This window comes from Chelon labrosus, assembly GCF_963514085.1.
Source record: "Chelon labrosus genome assembly, chromosome: 1".
NCBI lineage: Eukaryota > Metazoa > Chordata > Actinopteri > Mugiliformes > Mugilidae > Chelon > Chelon labrosus.
Window position 1 is genome coordinate 28,874,805 of NC_140337.1, and position 22,736 is coordinate 28,897,540.

Here is a 22,736-nt window from a genome sequence, read left to right on the forward strand (position 1 = left end):
ACCAGTCTTTACCACATTGTACTCTGCAAACAGCATCGTTGGAAACATGTCAAATTAAACAGAGACTTGGCTCATTTTCTTTCCCTTTAAGACACAGCGAGACGTTTTCTGCTTGGAACGCTGTCACATGAGCTCTTCTCCGACCACATCTGCTTCGCAGTCAGAGTTTTCTTTTCTTTTTTTTGTCTCAGTATTGGATCAAACACATCACAAAATAAAATCCAAAGTAAGTGTTACCAGGCTCATATTCTGATAAGAATTAAGTCTGACTGTGCTAGGCTACAGATGAGTAGGACAGGAATCTGAATCAGGTTAAATACAAATTCTGATTCTAAATACAAATGCTTGCTGCAGCTCATTCTATAAAATGAAATATTGATTTATAGTCAAAGCTCAAAGCTGCAACCTTCACTGAATTAAACACAAATGATCTGTGTTTTTAAAGGGAATGAAACTCAGATGAAATTACTTTTCAGTGATGAATATTATGTTGATGCCCTGATATGACCCCATGCTCTTTTAGCTGTATAAAAACATTTAAGTTCAGTGTGGTTGTTTTGGATGATACTGAAGTTTTATATTATTCAAAAAAGCTTTAGGGCCCTAACCCATCCTGCTGGGGCAGGAAGATATTGATAGTTCACTCAACATAGGGGTGAAGCAACATACAAAAACAGCACATCAGCCTTCTAAACCTTCAGAATTTCTCTGTGCGCTTTGAGTGCTCTATCTTTCTGCTCTCTCTCAATGTGAGAATGTGTCTGAAACGGAGGACGTTGTTGAGGAGGACCCTGATAATAAGACATCCTCCTCTGTTGAGAATGAGACCCTCAGTGTTGACCCTCCTGTTGTCTCTCAACCACCAGTAAATATGCAACCTTCCAAAAATGGAAAGATGTTATGGTCTAGCTCCCTACTTGAACAAAAGGCTAGACTTAGTGCTGCTAATGTCATCAAATGGTTCCAGGCCCCAACAGATAAACCCGATACCTAACCCTTCTCTATCAATGTGAAATGATATACAGAGTTATAAACAATAACTCTGTATTATTGTATATAGTCACTGTACAAAACCCTGGTCCTGCTCTTATTCTGTATTTTATGTGTATAGATTGAGATTTATTTTATTTTATTTTATTTTTTATTTTAATTTTCTTTCACTTATTTAAGTTTGTGTGTTTATGTACAAGAGAGTAAAGTTACCGGAGTCCAATTCCCTGTCTGTGCACATACTTGGCCATTAAAGCTGATTCTGATTGAGATAACAAATTTAGAGGGGGTGAGTATATGGGGGCGTTTGGAAAGACTTGGATGTGACCCACTTGCAACCCTACATTAGGTAGCTCATTTTGGCAGGAGGGAATGAGTCAAAATATGAAGATACAGCAAGTCTTTGGGCTGCTGACATTAAACATTCCCCAAACATTCTGTAACCGCTTGTCCTCTGGAGTTTCGCAGGGGGCCTGGAGCCTATCCCAGCTGTCATTGGACAGGTCTCCTTGTCTATCAAAGGACTAACACAGAGAGAAAGACAACCATCCACACTCACACCTATGGCTAATTTAGAATCACCAATGAACCGAACGAGCATGTCTTTTGACGGTGGAAGGAAGTCGGAGTACCTGGAGAGAACCCATGCAGACACAGGGAGAACATGCAAACTCCACACAGAAAGGCCCCAGTCAGTTGATGGATTTGAACCTAGAACCTTCTTGCTGTGAGGCATCAGCGCTAACCACCAATGACAATTTTTATTTTTATTTATAATACTTTAATTATAATAGGACTGTTGAGGAGGGTTAAATTAAAATTGCAAGAATTTTCAAATGTTGTTTTTGGTTTTGTGTAATAATGTATTTGTATAATGGTATAATATCTGGAATTGTTAGATAAACCGATTTAATCAGAAGATTCAACACAGAGTCACAGACCATAGTATAATGCATAAATGTTTTAATTGGTATAGGAAAAGAAAGTACAGTTCATTCTGCGGAACAAGTTTGTAGTAACAGCATTCAGATGTTCATTCTGCTCTATTCATGACATTCTTTACGCAGAATTACACAAGTACAGATGTGAAATCAGATAAATGAGAGACTGAAGAACACGTGAACCACAGCTCAAGTCTGTTACAGTTCACGCATCACATGAGAATGAAGCTACAGATCGATGGAAACTTGGCGTCACACTGTGCATAGTCCAAGCATCCAGACCCTTTTCCTAGCGGCAAGAACACAAGAGTCAGTCAGGACAACTCAAACTGAACCTGAACCAAAGACGGAATCCATGTTGTTGCGTAATTCTAAAACACTTTTATTCATTTTCAGGGTGGGTGGATTTACCTTCAAACGTTAGCATCAAACAGCGATTCTCCTGCTTGGCAGACTCTCCATGACAGAAGTTGCTCAAGTTGTCATTGTGATCAAAATAACTCCAAAAGTAACCTAACCACGAGGAACCCTGTGAGGAAAAAAAAAAAAAACAGCCGATATATGTTGGAATTCATACTGATCAAGAATGATGATTTCATGAGGATGAATTCCATACCTCTGTACTTTTAGGGTCTCTAACCCATACTTGTCCATGCTCCTGTCCAGCTCGCTTCATCATCTCATGGATCCGTTCAGCGTTCCCGGCTTCAGACACAGATGCTAGAAATCCAGGCGACCCCATCCCCTTGTACCTGCAGTTTTGCTACAGTGGAGAGGAGCAAAGAGAATGGAGTGGCCAAGGAAAACAACCTCAGTGATGGGACACAAAATGTGCAGAGTTAACCTACCTCGGCCTCAGCCTGAGTCATCTTCTCCGGGACGTAAAGGACGCAGTGAGTATCAAACGAAATCCATCCATGAGGGCAAGATGGATACCAATGATGATGTCCACCATCAAACCCAGAATCTACTGAAGACAAATACAGAAGAGAGGGTGATGTTTAGTCGTGGGTAGTTGCATAAAACCCTTTTGACAAAGTGTTGTAACTGTTGGCCATGCCTAGCTGTTTTCATCTGTGTGAGATAGAGATGTTATTATTGGATCATACTGTAGATATGTTCATGTCTCAAACAGGCCTCATTCTAAATCAGAGGAAATCAACACTTCTTCGACTCAGGTTGGGTCGCAGTGCTTCCACGTCAGTTCCACATCTTATTTTCATCTTCTTCTGCGTTGTCTCTGATTACACTCAGCGATTAACACAAATCTGATGAAATACAGGTTCACGGTTCACCTGGTTGTCCTTCTGTCCGAGGTTGATCCGTGGGACCTGTCAGAGCTGCAACGACAGTTTGATCAGGGTATTAATCTGTCCTTTCAGACAAGTGAGCACTGGTTGAAGAAATAATCACATCCTTTTCTTCATGATAACCGTCTTCTCTAACACCGATGATACAACACGATACAAACACAGTTTTTCAAGTCCTGCATTCAAACGTAAAAGGTACACAAATAGAGGATTTTCACCAACATGTAAATAAAATGTAATAACCCAGAATGCCTTTTTATGTAAAGTAAAATGCGAAATGTGATGGAGTAGAAGTATTAAGAGTCAGAAAATGGAGATGTTGAGGTAAAACACTTCCTACTTGTTCTCATGTACGTTAAACGACCAGCATCAATACTCACCAGCAGCTCGGGTTAGAAACATCACGGCGCACACAAGCAAAGACACAGCCAGCATCTTCATGGTGGACAACCTTTCAGAGAGACAGACAGTAACTTCTACGAGGAGCAGACAAGCCAACACTGATGAGGAAAGATGATGAGTGAGTCTGAGGCAAACCCGGTGTAGAAAAATCTTCTTCTTCACCTTCTTCCTTCGCAGTATCAGCCTGCAGGGAATGTGTCAGAAAGGAAAGAGATTCTCTTATATACACATGTCCAGGTGAAAGCTCATTGACTATGCAAAGACAGAAATGAGAACATGAATTGAACCTGTGATCCAAGTAAAACAGCAGCTATGGGGCAATGCCAAGAAAGGTGACTCATTGTTTCATTGCAGGTACTGGTGTTTATGCTGGGCTGGTCCAACAATGGTCTCATTCAACCTCCAAGTGTTGACCAAAGCTCACCTGATATTTGTCCAAGCAGTTCAACCGAACTTCAGGGTAAATTCATGTTTGTCTCAGTGTGAGATATGACTCCTCAATGCTTCATATTGTCAGTAAGTTTTAACCATGCAGTAGTACACCCACCTAACATGTTGTTAGTTGCAGTTTGACTAAATCTAATAATTAAAAGTTGACAAAGTAATTAAAAGCTGTCAACACTTATTTACATGATTCTGCGTGAACTATGCACCACATGGTGACTTGCCTGTGCTCTGTGCCTCAACGTTACACATGGTTAATTTTCCTCTATCTCGGGGGAATTTACATTTACACCATTTGTTGATCACAAGTCTCTAACAATTGTCCTAGATCTCAGAGTTCACCAAAGAAAGACACGCAGCATGTGAGCGGGAAAAAAGCAGCCTAATCACTGACTGACTCTCCACGGCCACGGAGGAGCCGTCCACTCGAGACCTAACCCTGGGTGTGGAAGCTGACCAGACTACAACCCTGGACATGAACCCTTGGGGAATCACTGAACTGCCAGAGTGGAGACAGCGCTTCCTTCAGGTCATCTTTTACAAAGTCATGAACAAAAGCTGATGCTTCATTCCTCTTTTGGTCTTTAATAAGAGAAAACTAAATGCATTTAAGATAACTCATCTTTGATTAACACTACAACAAAGAGTTAAAATGTATTATGTTAAGTCTAATCTAAGGACATTTGACTTAAATTATAGTTTAAGTCAACTATTGGTTAGCACTGCGAGAAGGTCCCAGGTCCAAATCCATGGGCCGACTGGGCCTTTCTGTGTGGAGTTTGGAGAATATGTCTTTCTTCTGTAAATACTGTAGACCTGATGAGTGATGCAGGTCTGCCCCCTGCTGTTAGAAAGACAAACTGTGTCAAATCTTGGTTTCATTAACATAAAGAGAAAATAGAAGAATGTTAAAATCAAAGGAAACGAATACACTCATATAATCATTCTTCAAACCAAGAACCTGATATGTGGGCTGTTTATCCAATAAACTGTATTTTCTACTTTAATTTAAAAAACACTTTTTCCATTCAGGTCTCAAATGTTTGCCGAACAGGGATGGTGCCTGACGACCTCTGACCTCTGAGCTCCCTCATCAGCATGCTCTTCCCTTCCGCTGTCCTCTTATTTACGTCTCAGTGTGATGTCCGACTCGTCCTACTGCAGTAAATAAGCAAAAACTCTATTGATTATATTATTTATTAAAGAAAAAATGTTTTTTTTTTTTCAAGAAATTCATATTTAATTTAACATTACATCATTATATAATTTTTTTAAATGTCATGCATCATGTTGTCTTAACCCTCCTGTTGTCTTTGGGTCAATTTGGCCCCATTTCAAAATGTAAACTGTCATAACTTTGGTTTTCTTCCATATAATTGCCTGAAAATGACATGGATGGTCCCCTACTATGGTCGGTACAAGTCAAACTAATTATGACTATATTTGTTAAATTATCTCTTATGTTTTATCACAATTTATACCACCTGTGGTCTTCACCGGGTCAATTTGACCTGGTTAGATTTAGTGGTGCAAAGTGTCACAGATTTAGTGTCGCACTTTGCAGCACAATGAACACACACACACACACACGTACAACCACCCACACACACCTACCCATTTACCCAACCACCCCCAACCACACACACACGAATTGGAAAATAGTTGAATCTGATCAAATCCAGTAAAAATGTCAAATATCACTACTTTTCTTCTAAATGAAATGCTAACATTACAGAATGCATGGTTTTCTACTGTAATGTCAGTGCGATTAAAAGATGTGGTTATAATGTAAGTCTATGGGGCGTTTTTGTCACGAAGGTGTCCAGAGGGAGTACTGTAACGGAACAGTTTCGGTGATGATACGCTGGCTGTGTCTATACTGGCCTAATCCTCCGGTCAGAGAAGACGCAGCAACTTCTCTCCTTTAGATGACTTTATTGACCTCTATCCAACTGAACAGGACACTGTTGTACATGAGTGTGTGGTTTGTGATGTCTGCAGAGGACAACAATAATAAATAATATTAATGATAATTAACCTACTATACAGTAGCATTAATAAAAGAATAGCACAATTTACAGCAGACGTGAGTAACGTGTCATACTGCAAATCACAGGTAGGAAGCGGTGTAGGATCATCAAACAGCACAACAGCTTGGCGCGCAACAGGCGGGTCACGTGACCAAGTTAAACTGAGACAGCCCCGTCGGCTACCGATCCGGTCCATTTGACACGCTGGCATCAATATAATAGCAGCCTCAATGAACGACAGCTACACCGCTAAATAAACATACACAGAAGGAAATAAAATGTATGATAATTAACTGAGTTACATATCGGACGGGCCGTCCATATTTTATGGGGCTCAGTGAGACATGCTAAATACTAAGCTAACAAACAAAACCGAGCTTCTTACCCTGATAATATTTTTAGCTCTTGTCACACTGGAAATATGAACAACATTCACTCATCACGTAACTTACACCGTCACCGACGCACACTGTTGTACAGTACAAAGGAATGAAGAAAAGCACTGACGATCGGCAGGAGATTAACTCAACTAAGCAACTGCACAGAAAGTTTATCGAACACACTGTCCATCAGTCTCTGCATGAAGCAGCTTACTGTGACGTGTACTCATCGCAGCAGGGAATTCACAACAAGTACAATATAAAAATACTAATGCAACACAGCCAAAATGATCACCAAATGAAAACAGAAAAAGTTAAAAAAGCAATGTACAAAAATGGCAGAGAAGGAGGGCATAAGGGTTAAACAACTATCTGTATGTTTCCTGAACATTATGAAATTAAATCATGTTTTGAAGGCAAAAAAAAAAAAAAGTTGTCGAGACAACTTACAAAATCCTGACCCTATACCTAGGCCACATATCCAGCCCTCCACAACCGTCTTGAGTGTAAGTGGTGATAGACAGTGGATGGAGGTTATTTTGTTCTACTAACAGATTATTTCTTCCAAATTAAGTATGTTTTGCTCAGTGTCACTAGGTTGCCCTTGGTGCAAGTGTCGTCTTGGTGTTGCAGTGTGTTGTTGTGTCAGTGTCACGGAGAATAAAGACAATCTGTAAGTAATAGGGTTTTTTTTTTCTTCTAAGAATTACTTTCAGGGGTAAAAAGAATCAAAACCAGAAGTAGCAGAAAGAGGAAGTAGAGATGGCAGACAGATCACAGTCATGGTAGACAAAGAGCATCCTGCAGTAAGCCATACTGACCCACAGGTGGAGATGCTCACTTGAAGGCAAAACTGATTTGGTTTGACTTCTTTATTCCAAGAAGAACACTACACAGTAATCACTATCAACTACTTTGAACCTTCAAACTGTTTAATGACGTACTGACCGTCCTCTCATCTGTCTCGAGTCCTGCAGTGGATGAGCTGAAAAAATGAACTACAGCACCACCATCATGTGGACATATACATGGATTACAAGCTGCCTGTCAGGTGCATCAACTATTACTGTAAACTCATTTGACTTTTCATTGATCTATGGAGATGAACACATGTTTAATAGAACCTTCTATGTTGGAATTTGTTCTGTTGTGTTATTCACCTGAAGTGGAAACTTTGAAGAGGCCGATCCATGAGAGGAAAATACAAAACTTCAGTCATTGTGATGAGCATTGGTCTTAAGTATGTAGGGTTTTAAGAGACGGGCAAATAATACTCATTAAAATTAAGACACGTAAGACACACTCACAGAGACGCTTGTTTCAGTGCTTCAGGCTTTTAATTTTGCAGAACGACAGTAAAGATGAGTTCATTGTGCAGAAGGAAGTTTTACTAACAGCATTCTTTTCATAACACATTCAGTCTGTTCTTAGAAAAAGGCACAAAGCCTCTGAGACGACCCAGCTTCTGTTCATTTGACTTGTCGCTTCACTCCTTTAGTTGTGTTACAGCGATAGAAGAACTATAAAGAGGCTCCAGAGTGATTAGCTTAAGAAATAAGAGCATGAGAACACAAACATCAGCACTCATCCACCAGTGTTTGTGACAGATTCTTCTGTTTCAGGACTCATTCCACTTTCTTGGCGCAGACAGATGGACGTTGTTTATTACACTGCTCATCATCCCAGGCCTTGGACCCTTCAAATATCAAAAACAGACAAAAAAAGAAATCAGTTCATCTCCACACCATCTAAAACCTGACACTGACTACATTTACATGGACAATATTTCCTTATTTCAATTAAAATAATTCTAGATAGATAGATAGATAGATAGATAGATAGATAACTTTGCTGATCCCTTTGGGAGGTTCCCGCAGGGAAATTGACATCTCCATCGCATACAGCACTGTCAGACATACACGTACACGAATTATATAGAAAGCAGTGATAAAAAAACAAATACCCAAAATAAATATTGTGATTGCACATGGTTAAGAAGAAAAATACCAGTTGCATATTGTTATTGCACCCTTGTTATTGCAGATTAGTCATTCAGTCATTCAGTCCCTTTCCTTTTGGTCCTCCTCCCCCCAAGTGAGTGGTGGTTAAACAGTTTGATGGCACGGGGGACAAAGGAGTTCCTCAGTCTGTTAGTCCTGCACCTTGGGAGGAGCAGCCTCTCACTGAAGGTGCTGAAGGTCGTGTGCAAAGGGTGGCTGGCATTGTCCAGGATACCCGTTTTTTTAGTGTCCTTCTCTCTGCTACAGTAGCCAGAGGGTCCAGCCTCGTGCCAACCACCGAGCCCGCCCACCTGATCAGCTTCTCCAACCTTCTAACCTTCTAATTTAACTGTTTACATTGATGCGAAATGAAATTATCTGATCAGATATTTGCATTAAAAACATTACTAACAGATACTTCTCAGTCAATTAACTTTTAAAATTTATCAATTAAACCAGTCACACATTAAGCACTTTAGGACTTACCTCCATGATTCATTTCTATGCAGTTCTGTGAACCCCCCTTGTTATTGGGCTCTACAGGATTCCAGTTTGAATATTGGAAAGGTGTCCCATCACTCCACAGCCAGAAATTCTCCTAAAACACAGATTTAAATAGATTCTGTATTTTAAACAGTGTTTTCTGAAATACTTGACAAACACTGGTCATTGTGCATCAATGAGAATTCAAATGTATTTCATATTTTCTCTATATAACTCTAAAAAAAAGAAAAGATTGATTTACAGGAAAATCTAAAACCCTGCAAAACCTTAGTTACACTGTGAATGTGGTGTCAGCAGAGGGCATTCACAGTAACTGAAATAAAAATATGCCGCATGAAGATAGACGACAACTGGAGGAGGATAGGAGGAGGTGGTGGACACAAACTAAAAAAAAATTATTCATTTGAAATGAAGAACTAAATACCTGTTGAGCATCACTGCCTCCAATCCATGTTTCTGGATACCCGTTAGTGCTAATCATTATCAGCCTCTGTATCTCATGGTACTCGAAGACATCGTGGGCTGACGCAAGGTTTCCACCCAGGGACTGACAAGTTTTTCTGCAGTGGAGATAAACAGAGATAAATGAGAGTTGTCAAAGCAATAGCAGGACTCACAACCAAAAGGATGCAAGACATAACAATATAAACTCAGTGATTACCTCAGCTTCAGCCCAAGTCATGGTTTTTGGAATGTAGAGGAAACAGCGTCCATTGTACTCAAACCAACCACGACAACGTGAGAAGCTCTTGATCAGGGGATTCTCTGCTGAAAACAGTCTCCAGTTAAAGGTTTAATATATTGACTTTTATTGAAACATAATATAATAATGTGAGTCTTTGTCGAGGGTAAATTGAAACTGATGAGTTGTCAGTCGTCTATTAACTGTGTTGGGACTGAACCATTCTCAACTTGCGATCAAGACTTTCTGGGAAGCTAAACGCCAACACTAGTCTGACTACAAAGGATGACAGCAACAACATGTATCAAATGTCAGTAGAAATCTTTGAGAAATACCCACTGACCAGTTTGAATATCACTGGACTTTGCTTCTGGAGGAGCTGGAAGAGATTTTCACAGCATTCATTAACTACTGTAACGAGTCTCATGTCACTGTATGCAGACGATACTCTACGATATACTCACCATCAGCTCCAGTCAGAGTCATCACGACACAAACAATCACCGTCACTGGCAGCGTCTTCATTGTGGAGATGATGCTGATTTCTAGCTCCAGTCAAGAGAACCAGACATGTTGGAAATATTTAACACCCACATGATGAACAATAAAGGAAAAGATGATAAGAGTTGGTAGCAGACCTGCAGCAGAGTGATCCTCTCTTCTTCCTCTTCTGTGCTAGCCTAAAGCCACACCCTTTCAAGATAAAGGACAGCTCTTAAATACAGTTACTTATCTCTCACTAAATAAGGAAGTGACAAAGGTCAACAAACAGACAATAATAAGTAATACCATAAGTAATACCATTACCAGATAAAGCATGGTCAGGACACCAAATGTCCAATCTACATAAACCAAAGGTTTGTTAACCCACAATGTGTGCCTAATATAAACAATTAAACATCCATAAATTTGCAGAGTCACAGCCCTGGCTTGAAGTATTGTGTGGCAATATGGCACAAACATTGTCTTGGAGTCAAGGATGAACAGATTCAAATTTGAGCACCAAAGTTCACAAAACACGCTGCTGACTACAATCATCCACCCCATAGCAATGACACTCCTTGATGGCAGCAGCCATCCCCAGCAGGATGCAACCTGACACACACAAAAAAACGCTTTAGGAACAACTAAAAAAAAAAAAAAAAATGTGAAGAACAGCACAAGGTGTTGACCTGGCCTCCAAATTCACTAGATCCCAAACTGATCAAGTATCCGTGGAATGATCCACAGAGGCCCCTCACCTCAACCCATAGGACCCAAACCTTTCTGTAACAGATAACTCAATGTTATTCATGTTAATGGACACTATTGCACCTTACTATCATTCCTATGTATATAATATATATTTTCCATCTCTATTTCTTGTACAGTTATTCATATGCTAATTCTGTACATTTTTTGCTTCTACTATTTTTATTTTATTTGACTAGATTTTACTTTTATCTTATTTTATTTAATCTTTCTTTTACTTTTGCTTCTTCAGAGTGTTTTTATGTGTAACTAAGCTGTGACCAAGCAATTTCCCTTGTAGTTCAATAAGGTTTATCTAAGTCTAAATCTGAGACTGTTTCAACCATTTATAATGAATGTCTGCAGAAGTCCCAGCAGGTACACTCAACTCAATACAAAGTCTTCTGTGAACATTTTATTCAGCATTAAAGTTAAGGTTTTTCTTGGAATGGTTAGTGTCCATTGTGTCTGATGGATTCATATGAACAAACACTTGTTGTAAAATCAACAGTAGTCAAGTTACAACCAACCCTCCCTCATGAAATACACTGGAAATTGCTGTGTTTACAGATTATTTGGAAACAGATGTCTGACCCATCTTTATTACATTATACTCTGTAAAGATCATTGCTGGAAACATGTCAAATTGAACAGACACTTTGCTCACTGTCTTTCCCTTTAAGACACAATGAGACTTTTTCTGCTTGGTGTCACATGAGCTCTTCTCCGACCACATCTGCTTTGCTGTCAGATTTTTTATTTATTTTTTCCTCAGTATTGGATCAAAGACATCACAAAATGAAATCCAAAGTAAGTGTTACCAGGCTCATAAGTTTGGCTATGCTAGACTACAGATGAGTAGGACAGGAAACTGAATCAGGTTAAATACAAATGAAAATGCTGCCCTGTACTGTTGACCAATAAGATAAATCACCCAGTAGTACTTTACATTAACACATTAACATCAGTTTGGAGGCTTGCTGCAGCTCATTCTATAAAATTAAATATTGATTTATAGTCAAAGCTCAAAGCTGCAACCTTCACTGAATTAAACGCCCATGATCTGTGTTTTTAAAGGGAATGAAACTCTGATGAAATTACTTATATTTTGTTGATATATTGATACTGATTAACTCTCGTATTATGTTTGGGTTCCACTACCACTCAGTGTTTAACATCTCTAAATATATTATGAAGATCTTTTTTCTATTTATTTATTTTTTTTTCATACCCATGTTGCTCGCGTCACCGTTCTTTGGGGTCAATTTGACCCCAGGCTCTTTTAGCAGTATAAAACATGTACAGATTATCAACATTTTACACACATTTTTTATGGTTGTTTTGGATAATACTGAGGTCACTATAACATGTATAATGTTCAAAAAGCTTTAGGTCCCTAACCTATCATGCTGTCGGGGCAGGAAGATATTGATAGTTCTCTCAACATAGGGGTGAAGCAATATACACTATATTACCAAAAGTATTCGCTCACCTGCCTTTACTCATTCTATGAACTGAAGTGCCATCCCATTCCTAACTCATAGAATTCAATATGATGTCGGTCCACCTTTTGCAGCTATTACAGCTTCAACTCTTCTGGGAAGACTGTCCACAAGGTTGAGGAGAGTGTTTATAGGAATTTTTGACCATTCTTCCAAAAGCGCATTGGTGAGGTCACACACTGATGTTGGTCGAGAAGGCCTGGCTCTCAGTCTCCGCTCTAATTCATCCCAAAGGTGTTCTATCGGGTTCAGGTCAGGACTCTGTGCAGGCCAGTCAAGTTCATCCACACCAGACTCTGTCATCCACGTCTTTATGGACCTTGCTTTGTGCACTGGTGCACAGTCATGTTGGAAGAGGAAGGGGCCCGCTCCAAACTGTTCCCACAAGGTTGGGAGCATGGAATTGTCCAAAATGTTTTGGTATCCTGAAGCATTCAATGTTCCTTTCACTGGAACTAAGGGGCCAAGCCCAGCTCCTGAAAAACAACCCCATACCATAATTCCTCCTCCACCAAATTTCACAGTTGGCACAATGCAATCTGAAATGTACCGTTCTCCTGGCAACCTCCAAACCCAGACTCGTCCATCAGATTGCCAGATGGTAAAGCGTGATTCATCACTCCAGAGAACGCGTCTCCACTGCTCTAGAGGCCAGTGGCGGCGTGCTTTACACCATTGCATCCGACGCCTTGCATTGCACTTGGTGATGTGTGGCTTGGCTGCAGCTGCTCGGCCATGGAAACCCATTCCATGAAGCTCTCTGCGTACTGTACTTGGGCTAATCTGAAGGTCACATGAAGTTTGTAGCTCTGTAGCAATTGACTGTGCAGAAAGTCGGCGACCTCTTTGCACTATGCGCTTCAGCATCCGCTGACCCCTCTCCGTCACTTTACGTGGCCTACCACTTCGTGGCTGAGTTGCTGTTTTTCCCAAACGCTTCCATTTTGTTATAATAGAGCTGACAGTTGACTGTGGAATATTTAGGAGCGAGGAAATTTCACGACTGGATTTGTTGCACAAGTGGCATCCTATGACAGTTCCACGCTGGAATTCACTGAGCTCCTGAGAGCGGCCCATTCTTTCACAAATGTCTTGTTTCACAGTCTGCATGCCTGAATGCTTGAATTTATACACCTGGGGCCAGGCCAAGTGATTAGAACACCTGATTCTGATCATTTGAATGGGTGAGCGAATACTTTTGGTAATATAGTGTATAAAAGCAGCACAGAAGCCTACTAAACCTTCTGAATAACTTTCGTCTCTCTCTCAATGTGAGAATGTATCTGAGACAGAAGACATTGTTGAAGAGGACCCTGATAATAAGACATCCTCCTCTGTTGAGAATGAGACCCTCAGTGTTGACCCTCCTGTTGTCTCTCAACCACCAGTAAACATGCAACCTTCCAAAAATGGAAAGATGTTATGGTCTAGCTCCCTACTTGAACAGCAGGCTAGACTTAGCGCTGCTAATGTCATCAAATGGTTCCAGGCCCCAACAGATATACTGTTGAGGTCTTCACAACACTATCAATGAGAAATTATATACTTGAGATAACACATTTAGAAGGGGGGTGAGTATATGGGGGCATTTGGATAGACTTGGATGTGACCCACTTGCAAGCCTACATTCGGTAGCTCATTTTGGCAGGAGGGTATGAGTCTGTTTCAGTTCAGGCGTCACATGAGAATGGAGCTACAGATCGATGGAAGCTTGGCGTCACACTGTGCATAGTCCAAGCATCCTGTCCCAGTTCCTACCGGCAAAAACACACGTCAGGACAATTCAAACTGAACCTGAACCAAAGACAGATCCATGTTGCTGCGTAATTCTAAAACACTTTTATTCATTTTCAGGGTGGGTGGATTTACCTTCAAACGTTAGCATCAAACAGCGATTCTCCTGCTTGGCAGACTCTCCATGACAGAAGTTGTTCAAGTTGTCACTGTGATGAAAGTAATTCCAAAAGGCAGTTAAAAACGAGGAACCCAGTGAGGAAAAATTTATGTTGATTTATGTTGGAATTCATACTGATTTCAAGAATGATGATTTCGTGGTGATAAATTCCATACCTCTGCACTTTAAGAGTCTCTAACCCATACTTGTCATGGTTCTGTCCAGCAATCTTCATCATCCTATGGAAATGTATGTTAATGTGTTGGAAACAAGTTCAGTAAAAAGGTGAAACAAACAAACAACAAAAAAATAAATAAAAATGTATACATCATGTTTTATAAGCATTTATAAGCGACACAGGACAAGAGTCCTCCAACACAAGATCCATGGTTTTACCAGTACGTTGTAGCCCATAACTCAGCTTTTGAACACAATGTCCCACTTCTTGCAGTAGTAACCAGATATCACCTGGAGTTTCCCACAACTCAGTCAGACAGTACATCAGTTATCCTACTGTTCTTTTTCTTTTCCTCTTACTCCTCATTGCTGCAATGACTCACTCACCATACGATCAGTCTTCTTCAGCAGGGATCTGAGAACCTGTTCTTTCTTTGTTTGCTGCCAACACACCACTGACCGAGAGTAAGCAAGTTACTTAACGAACAGCTGCAACACAAAGTTCTACCTGCTTCTGTTTTGCAAGAATCCTGAGCAACAAAGAACAAAGTTAACTCTGAAATGCTAACTCTGCAAGGAGAGAAAGGATAGAAAACACTTAAAGTTCGTTTTGCTACTATAGGCCTAGGCTGCTGGGGGATGATGCATTGAGCACCTGTCCTGATCCTCCCAAATTATGGAACGGTCAACCGCTGCACATCAGACAAGCTCCTTTACTGTTCATTTTTAAAACTTATCTTAAAACCCATTTTTTTTTCTTGGCTTTCAACCCAGCATGAGACCCTGCTCTTGTTTAGAGCTTTTATTTTCCTCTGTGTAGGGAGAATTTTCATTTACACCATTTGTAGATCACAAGTCTAACAATTGTCCTAGATCTCAGAGTTCACCACAGAAGGACACGCAGCATGTGGGCGGGAAAAAAGCAGCCTCATCACTGACTGACTCTCCACGACCACGGAGGAGCCGTCTACTCGAGACCTAATCCTGGGTGTGGAAGCTGACCAGACTACAACCCTGGACATGAACCCTTTAAAGTTTTGAGGAATCACTGAACTACCAGGGTTTGGCTGTGGATTGGAGACAGTGCCTCATCCTTCTCATTCCGGTGTTCAGGTCATCTTCTACAAATTTTGTCAAGCGTCGGCCATGTGAGACCTGTAAAGATGAAGCAATAAAGCGTCATGAACAGAAGATGATGCTTCATTCCTGTTTTAGTCTTTAATAAGAGGAAACTAAATGCATTTAAGAGAACTCATCTTTGATTAACACTAAAACAAAGAGTTAAAAATGAGTTATGTTAAATCTGATCTTAGGACATTTGACTTCGATTATAGTTTAAACTGATTCATTCATTATTACATAGTGTTTTCAGTCATGTAGAAGAATTTATATTGAGATAATTGAACTGACAGTGATTATTTTCCTAAGCAGAATTATTTTATAAAAAGCTAAACGGAGTAGATATTTGATTGGTTCTGGTGTTTTATATTATGTCTTTCTTCTGTAAATACTGTAAACCTGATGAGTGATGCAGGTCTGCCCCCTGCTGTTAGAAAGACAAACTGTGTCAAATCTTGGTTTCATTACAGTTTTTCTCCATTGGTTTGGCTCATTTCTTGAAACCGAAATTACATTCTCAAAACTCTAAAATCATTTGGCAGAACAGTCTTACAGTTCAGCGCAACTCACTTACTCACTTGCAAAAGCTAGTTTCTCTCCCAAAACTGTTCACTCATGCTTCAAACTAAATTCCTTTCTCAGATAAAGAGTCAAGTGCCACAAAATTGCAAAGATCCTTCTCAATTGCTTTGGCTCATTTCTCGAATTAGACCGGACGTTCTCCACACTCTTGGTGCTTTTGACAAAATAACCTGGATGGTTCAGCACAACACCATGGTTCACCTGCAAAAGCTCATATCTCTCCCAAAACAGTTCACTCATGTGTCAAAACTAAATTTCTTGCTCATATAAATAGTCAGTGCCCCCAAAATGCATTGTCCCTTTGGCATTGTGTAAGCACTGCAAGTCAAAATGTTTAAATATTGTGTCACTATGGCAGAAGGCCATTGAAATATTCTTTATGTCCACCTCTCAGTCTTAGCCCAGTCCTTCATTGACAATGGTTACTGTACTAGTTTTTTTGTGTAGCTAACAGAATATAATTGTGTGTAAAACTGAAAAATAGGCTTTTACGCCAAGAGTAGCCTCAGGTTTGACATCACACATTGCACTCAGACTGCCAAGGACATTGCAACCATTTTTATTCACAAACTGAAAGTAGCTTCCATACATCAGAGTCAAAGAAAAGGTATACAGCATAATATTCTGTAATATAAACCACACATAAACAAAAAACAAGGGAAATTACAGGCAAATGAGCACATTATTAGGCTACAGTGCTGTAAATAAAGCTGTAAATAAAAACTTCATTGGTCGCTGTCCTCATCCTCCCTCTCCTGGCCACCGTCCTCATCCTCCTGGCCATCTACACGCTGCTGTCTGTCTGGCCACAGATTCTCATCCACATCGCAACGGATATTCTCCCTTGCGATGCATCGAGGAAAGAAACGGCGTGCGTGTCTCAACCATCCCCTACACTGATCCCCTGTGATGTCTTCACACGCAGCGTCCATTGCCTGGAGCAGGGATCTTTGGTTTTGTGCGTGATGCTCATATACTCTCCACCTCCAAGCAGAGAAAAACTCTTCGATTGGGTTTAGAAAAGGAGAATACGGTGGCAGGAAGACCATGAGCATCCTTGGATGGCCAGCGAACCAGGCCCTGATGAGCGGGCCACGGTGGAAGTTGATGTTGTCCCACACAATTTCATAAACTTGTAGGTGAGGTCCTACGAGACCTCTCTCATTTTCAGGAACCAAATCTAAATAAAGGTGGTCCAAGAAGACAAGGAGCTTCTGTGTGTTGTATGGGCCAAGACTGGGGATGTGTGTGGCCACACCATTCTCAGAAATGGCAGCACACATAGTTATATTGCCCCCTCGCTGGCCTGGGACATCCACCGTGGCCCGGTGACCAATAATATTGCGGCCACGTCTTCGGCCCTTGGCCAAGTTGAAACCAGCCTCATCTACGAAAACAAGGATGTGAGGGGTCTCATTTCCTTCCAATGCCATTATTGTCTGCAAAAAGAAAACATCAAATTAGTCATGCAGAACACTCTTACACTACAGTTATATTCTTCAAATGATGATTGTATCATACACAAGACAAGATAACTGACTTACATGTACATACTGGTACCGCAGCTCTTTCACTCTATCAGAGTTCCTCTCAAATGGTACCCTGTAAAGTTGTTTCATGGTCATGTGATGCTTCTTCAATACCCGGTCTATTGTGGAGATGCTTATGGAGTTGATATTATGGAATATGGCATCGTCTTGTAGAATTGCATCACGAATCTCACGCAATGTGATGGCATTATTTGCTATCACAATGTTACAGATCCCTTGTTCTTGTCGCTGACTGAGAAGTTTTCTTCTGCCACCCGTGCCAGGTTGTCGTTCAATCCTAGACATAGAATTCAAAGGACAACACTCCATTCATTATGTATGCCTCATGTATTTCTTACAGAATGAGTTACCAATGAAATTGTATTGTTGCTTTACTTACAGTAACTTTACCACTATTCTAATGCATCACTGAACAGTGACTGGAATACTACTGTATTCCAGTCCATAGTTTATTTTTTCCAATATTTTTCTTGCCATTATTAGTATCATAACATCCCATTGAGGTACATTACTGCAGGCCTATAACACACACACACACACACACACACACAGACACACACACACACTCTAAATGAATAGGTAAATGAGTAAATAAATACATTTCTTGCTTTATGCACAGTGTCCTGTCCTACAGTATACAACATATACTGTAATTCAATTATTGACTGTTATGAGTACATACCTGTTTTCCCTGCGAAAGGTTTGGATGATGGAGGAGACTGTAGAGCGAGGCACATTAGGCTGCACTCTGCGACCTGCCTCCGCCATTGTGAGGCGGTGGTTGACAACATGGTCTATAAGTGTGGCCCTAATTTCATCCGGGACAACATGGTGTCTTCGTGCTCCTCGGCCTCTTCCCCCTATTCTACCACCACGCATCCTTACTCCTCTTCCTCTTCTTCTTCCTCGAGCAGGCAGTTGCCCTTGTTCATTTGCTTGGCCAGGTGCCTCCATGTTCAGAAATGGTAATGGTCCTGGTCAACCTTTATATATATATATACACTATATTACCAAAAGTATTCGCTCACCCATTCAAATGATCAGAATCAGGTGTTCTAATCACTTGGCCTGGCCCCAGGTGTATAAATTCAAGCACTCAGGCATGCAGACTGTGAAACAAGACATTTGTGAAAGAATGGGCCGCTCTCAGGAGCTCAGTGAATTCCAGCGTGGAACTGTCATAGGATGCCACTTGTGCAACAAATCCAGTCGTGAAATTTCCTCGCTCCTAAATATTCCACAGTCAACTGTCAGCTCTATTATAACAAAATGGAAGCGTTTGGGAAAAACAGCAACTCAGCCACGAAGTGGTAGGCCACGTAAAGTGACGGAGAGGGGTCAGCGGATGCTGAAGCGCATAGTGCAAAGAGGTCGCCGACTTTCTGCACAGTCAATTGCTACAGAGCTACAAACTTCATGTGACCTTCAGATTAGCCCAAGTACAGTACGCAGAGAGCTTCATGGAATGGGTTTCCATGGCCGAGCAGCTGCAGCCAAGCCACACATCACCAAGTGCAATGCAAGGCGTCGGATGCAATGGTGTAAAGCACGCCGCCACTGGCCTCTAGAGCAGTGGAGACGCGTTCTCTGGAGTGATGAATCACGCTTTACCATCTGGCAATCTGATGGACGAGTCTGGGTTTGGAGGTTGCCAGGAGAACGGTACATTTCAGATTGCATTGTGCCAACTGTGAAATTTGGTGGAGGAGGAATTATGGTATGGGGTTGTTTTTCAGGAGCTGGGCTTGGCCCCTTAGTTCCAGTGAAAGGAACATTGAATGCTTCAGGATACCAAAACATTTTGGACAATTCCATGCTCCCAACCTTGTGGGAACAGTTTGGAGCGGGCCCCTTCCTCTTCCAACATGACTGTGCACCAGTGCACAAAGCAAGGTCCATAAAGACGTGGATGACAGAGTCTGGTGTGGATGAACTTGACTGGCCTGCACAGAGTCCTGACCTGAACCCGATAGAACACCTTTGGGATGAATTAGAGCGGAGACTGAGAGCCAGGCCTTCTCGACCAACATCAGTGTGTGACCTCACCAATGCGCTTTTGGAAGAATGGTCAAAAATTCCTATAAACACTCTCCTCAACCTTGTGGACAGTCTTCCCAGAAGAGTTGAAGCTGTAATAGCTGCAAAAGGTGGACCGACATCATATTGAATTCTATGAGTTAGGAATGGGATGGCACTTCAGTTCATAGAATGAGTAAAGGCAGGTGAGCGAATACTTTTGGTAATATAGTGTATGTTTGGCAGCATTCACAATCATAGACAGCACCTGTCAGGTAACTAAACATACTAGTTGATTGGTCATCTGAGATGAGTGAAACACCTCCTTCGTTAGTCAAGTTCTAGTTTCACCTGACTCAATTACTGTACTCAATGTATCAAATGTTCCAAGAGATTCATATGGTATTCATGGTATTATGTTCTTGACTAATTTTGACAATTGAACAGACTATTGTGCAAGTGATGACTTACACAATGAAATGATGCTGACATGTTTTGCAGAGAACAACCATTACACTGAGAATCGACGATCAGTTTGGATGAAAAAGATCTATTCATTTGGAAATTGTGCTAAATGAAGGCTACCTGTACTTAATCATTTGAATAGATGTAATGACATATTGAGACATGTACTAAGACAATTGCAACTTGATGAAATGAATGAGAAATGCAATTCTGTTGTGGACAATTGCCAAGTGGTTTGGAGATTTGTCCATGTTGTTTTGAGAATGTAATTTCGGTTTCAAGAAATGAGCCAAACCAATGGAGAAAAACTGTAACATAAAGAGAAAATAGAACAATGTTAAAATCAAAGGAAACGAATATACTCATATATTCATTCTTCAAACCAAGAACCTGCTATGTGGGCTGTTTCTCCAATAAATTGTATTTTCTTCTTTAATTATAAACACTTTTTCCATTCAGGTCTCAAATGTTTGGCGAACAGAGACGGTGCCTGATGACCTCTGACCTCTCTCATCAGCATGCTCTTCCCTTCCACTGTCCTCTTATTTACATCTCAGTGTGATGTCCGACTGTCTCTCTCTCTCTCTCTCTCTCTCTCTCTCTCTCTCGTTTTATATATATATATATATATATATGTCAAATTTCAAGCAGTTTACTGTGGTGATTTGTGAGATATAAACATGTAGTCGTTGTAGCACTCCCTACAGCCTGAATTTCACGAAACTTGGCATGATTGTACGCAAGCATATTAAAATGACAGTTGCTAAGCAACTTGATGGGCAGCTACACAATATGTTACAGAATGTGTATGCCAAATTTCAAAAAGTTAACTATTGCAGTTTGGGTATAGTGTGTCGTTGCGTCGGTGTCACGGAGAATAAAGACAATCTGTAATTAATATGTATTTTTTTTTCTAAGAATTACTTTCAAGGGTAAAATGAACCAAAACCAGAAGTAGCAGAAAGAGGAAGCAGAGATGGCAGACAGCTCACAGTCATGGTAGACAAAGAGCATCCTGCAGTGAGTCATACTGACCAACAGGTGGAGATGCTCTCTTGAAGGCAAAACTGATTCAGTTCTTCTTTATTCCAAGAAGAACACTACACAGTAATCACTATCGACTTCTTTAAACCTTCAAACTACTGAATGTCGTACTGACCCTCCTCTCATCTGTCTCTCGTCCTGCAGTGGATGAGCTGATAAAATGAACCACAGCACCACCATGTGGACAGATACATGGATTACAGTTTTTTTCAATTGCTTACACACAAATCCTTTATGTAGCACACACTTTCTAAAACCTTTGACTCAAACTTCACAACTCTACATCAATTCAGCAAAACCATACACTAATTCTCAGCCTTGACACAGTTTTCAATTTAGCTTTTAACTTTTTGCAATTCAATACACACAATTATCTACCTAACACACAAAAATCTATCAGGAAGTAACTTGATTTCCTATTTCAAACACAACCAATGAAAATGCCACACTTAGTCATCAGTGCCTCAGACTCCATCCTCATGTGTGCAAACAATAATTGCTTTACTGAACACCAACCAATCACTGCCTGATATAGGCCTATAAATAGGCCAAAGGTCAAGTAACCTGTCTTGAACAATGGATAACGTCAATGCAGAGAGAGACAGGGGAGTCAGAGGAGGACACAGAGGACGGCGAGGAGTTCGAGTTCGTGGAGGACACTTTGGAAGAGGAGCAGTAAGAGGAAGAGGACACTTTGGAAGAGGAGCAGGAAGAGGAAGAGGGAGAGGAAGAGGAGGACTTGGAGGAGTAAGGGAAAGGGAGGAACCAAGGAGAGAAGTCTCTGATGAGATTAGGGCTACTCTCATTGATCATGTCATCAATCATGGGTTGACCATGAGAGAGGCTGGACTCAGAGTCCAACCCAACTTGAGTCGATTTACAGTGGCAGCCATAATTCGAACATTTCGAAATGAGAACAGGTATGAGATGGACCCTAAATACACACCCAACTAGTTCTCTCTTTCTCTGTCTCTCTCTCTTTCTCTCTCTCTCTCTCTCTCTCTCTCTCTCTCTCTCTCTCTCTCTCACACACACACACTTTTGTCATGCATTACTGTAAATCTCTATTTTTTTGGTTGATGTACCACCATATGTGGTGGTTGGTGTACATGCTTTGTTTTTTCCTATGTGCTGTACAAAACTGAATTCACTACAGCAACTGATTTATTCAGAAAAATAAACATGTTTGGTTCCAATATTGATTGGATTGATTTATTTTTGCATATTACTGTATTTTCACTCTTATATGGCAATATTTTAAAAAAATCCATAAAAACAAAAGAGCTTTAGATTTAGAGTAACAGTGTGTACATGATAGACATAAGTTTATAATACTATGGAAAATGTGTTTATGATGTGAGACAAATGCTTGCTTTTGAGATATGTGTACAATATTTTGAACGCTGTGTTTGATTTTGCAAGATAGGGGTCACTTTTTGCATTTCATTTGAGCAATTATTGAATTTGTGTGTAG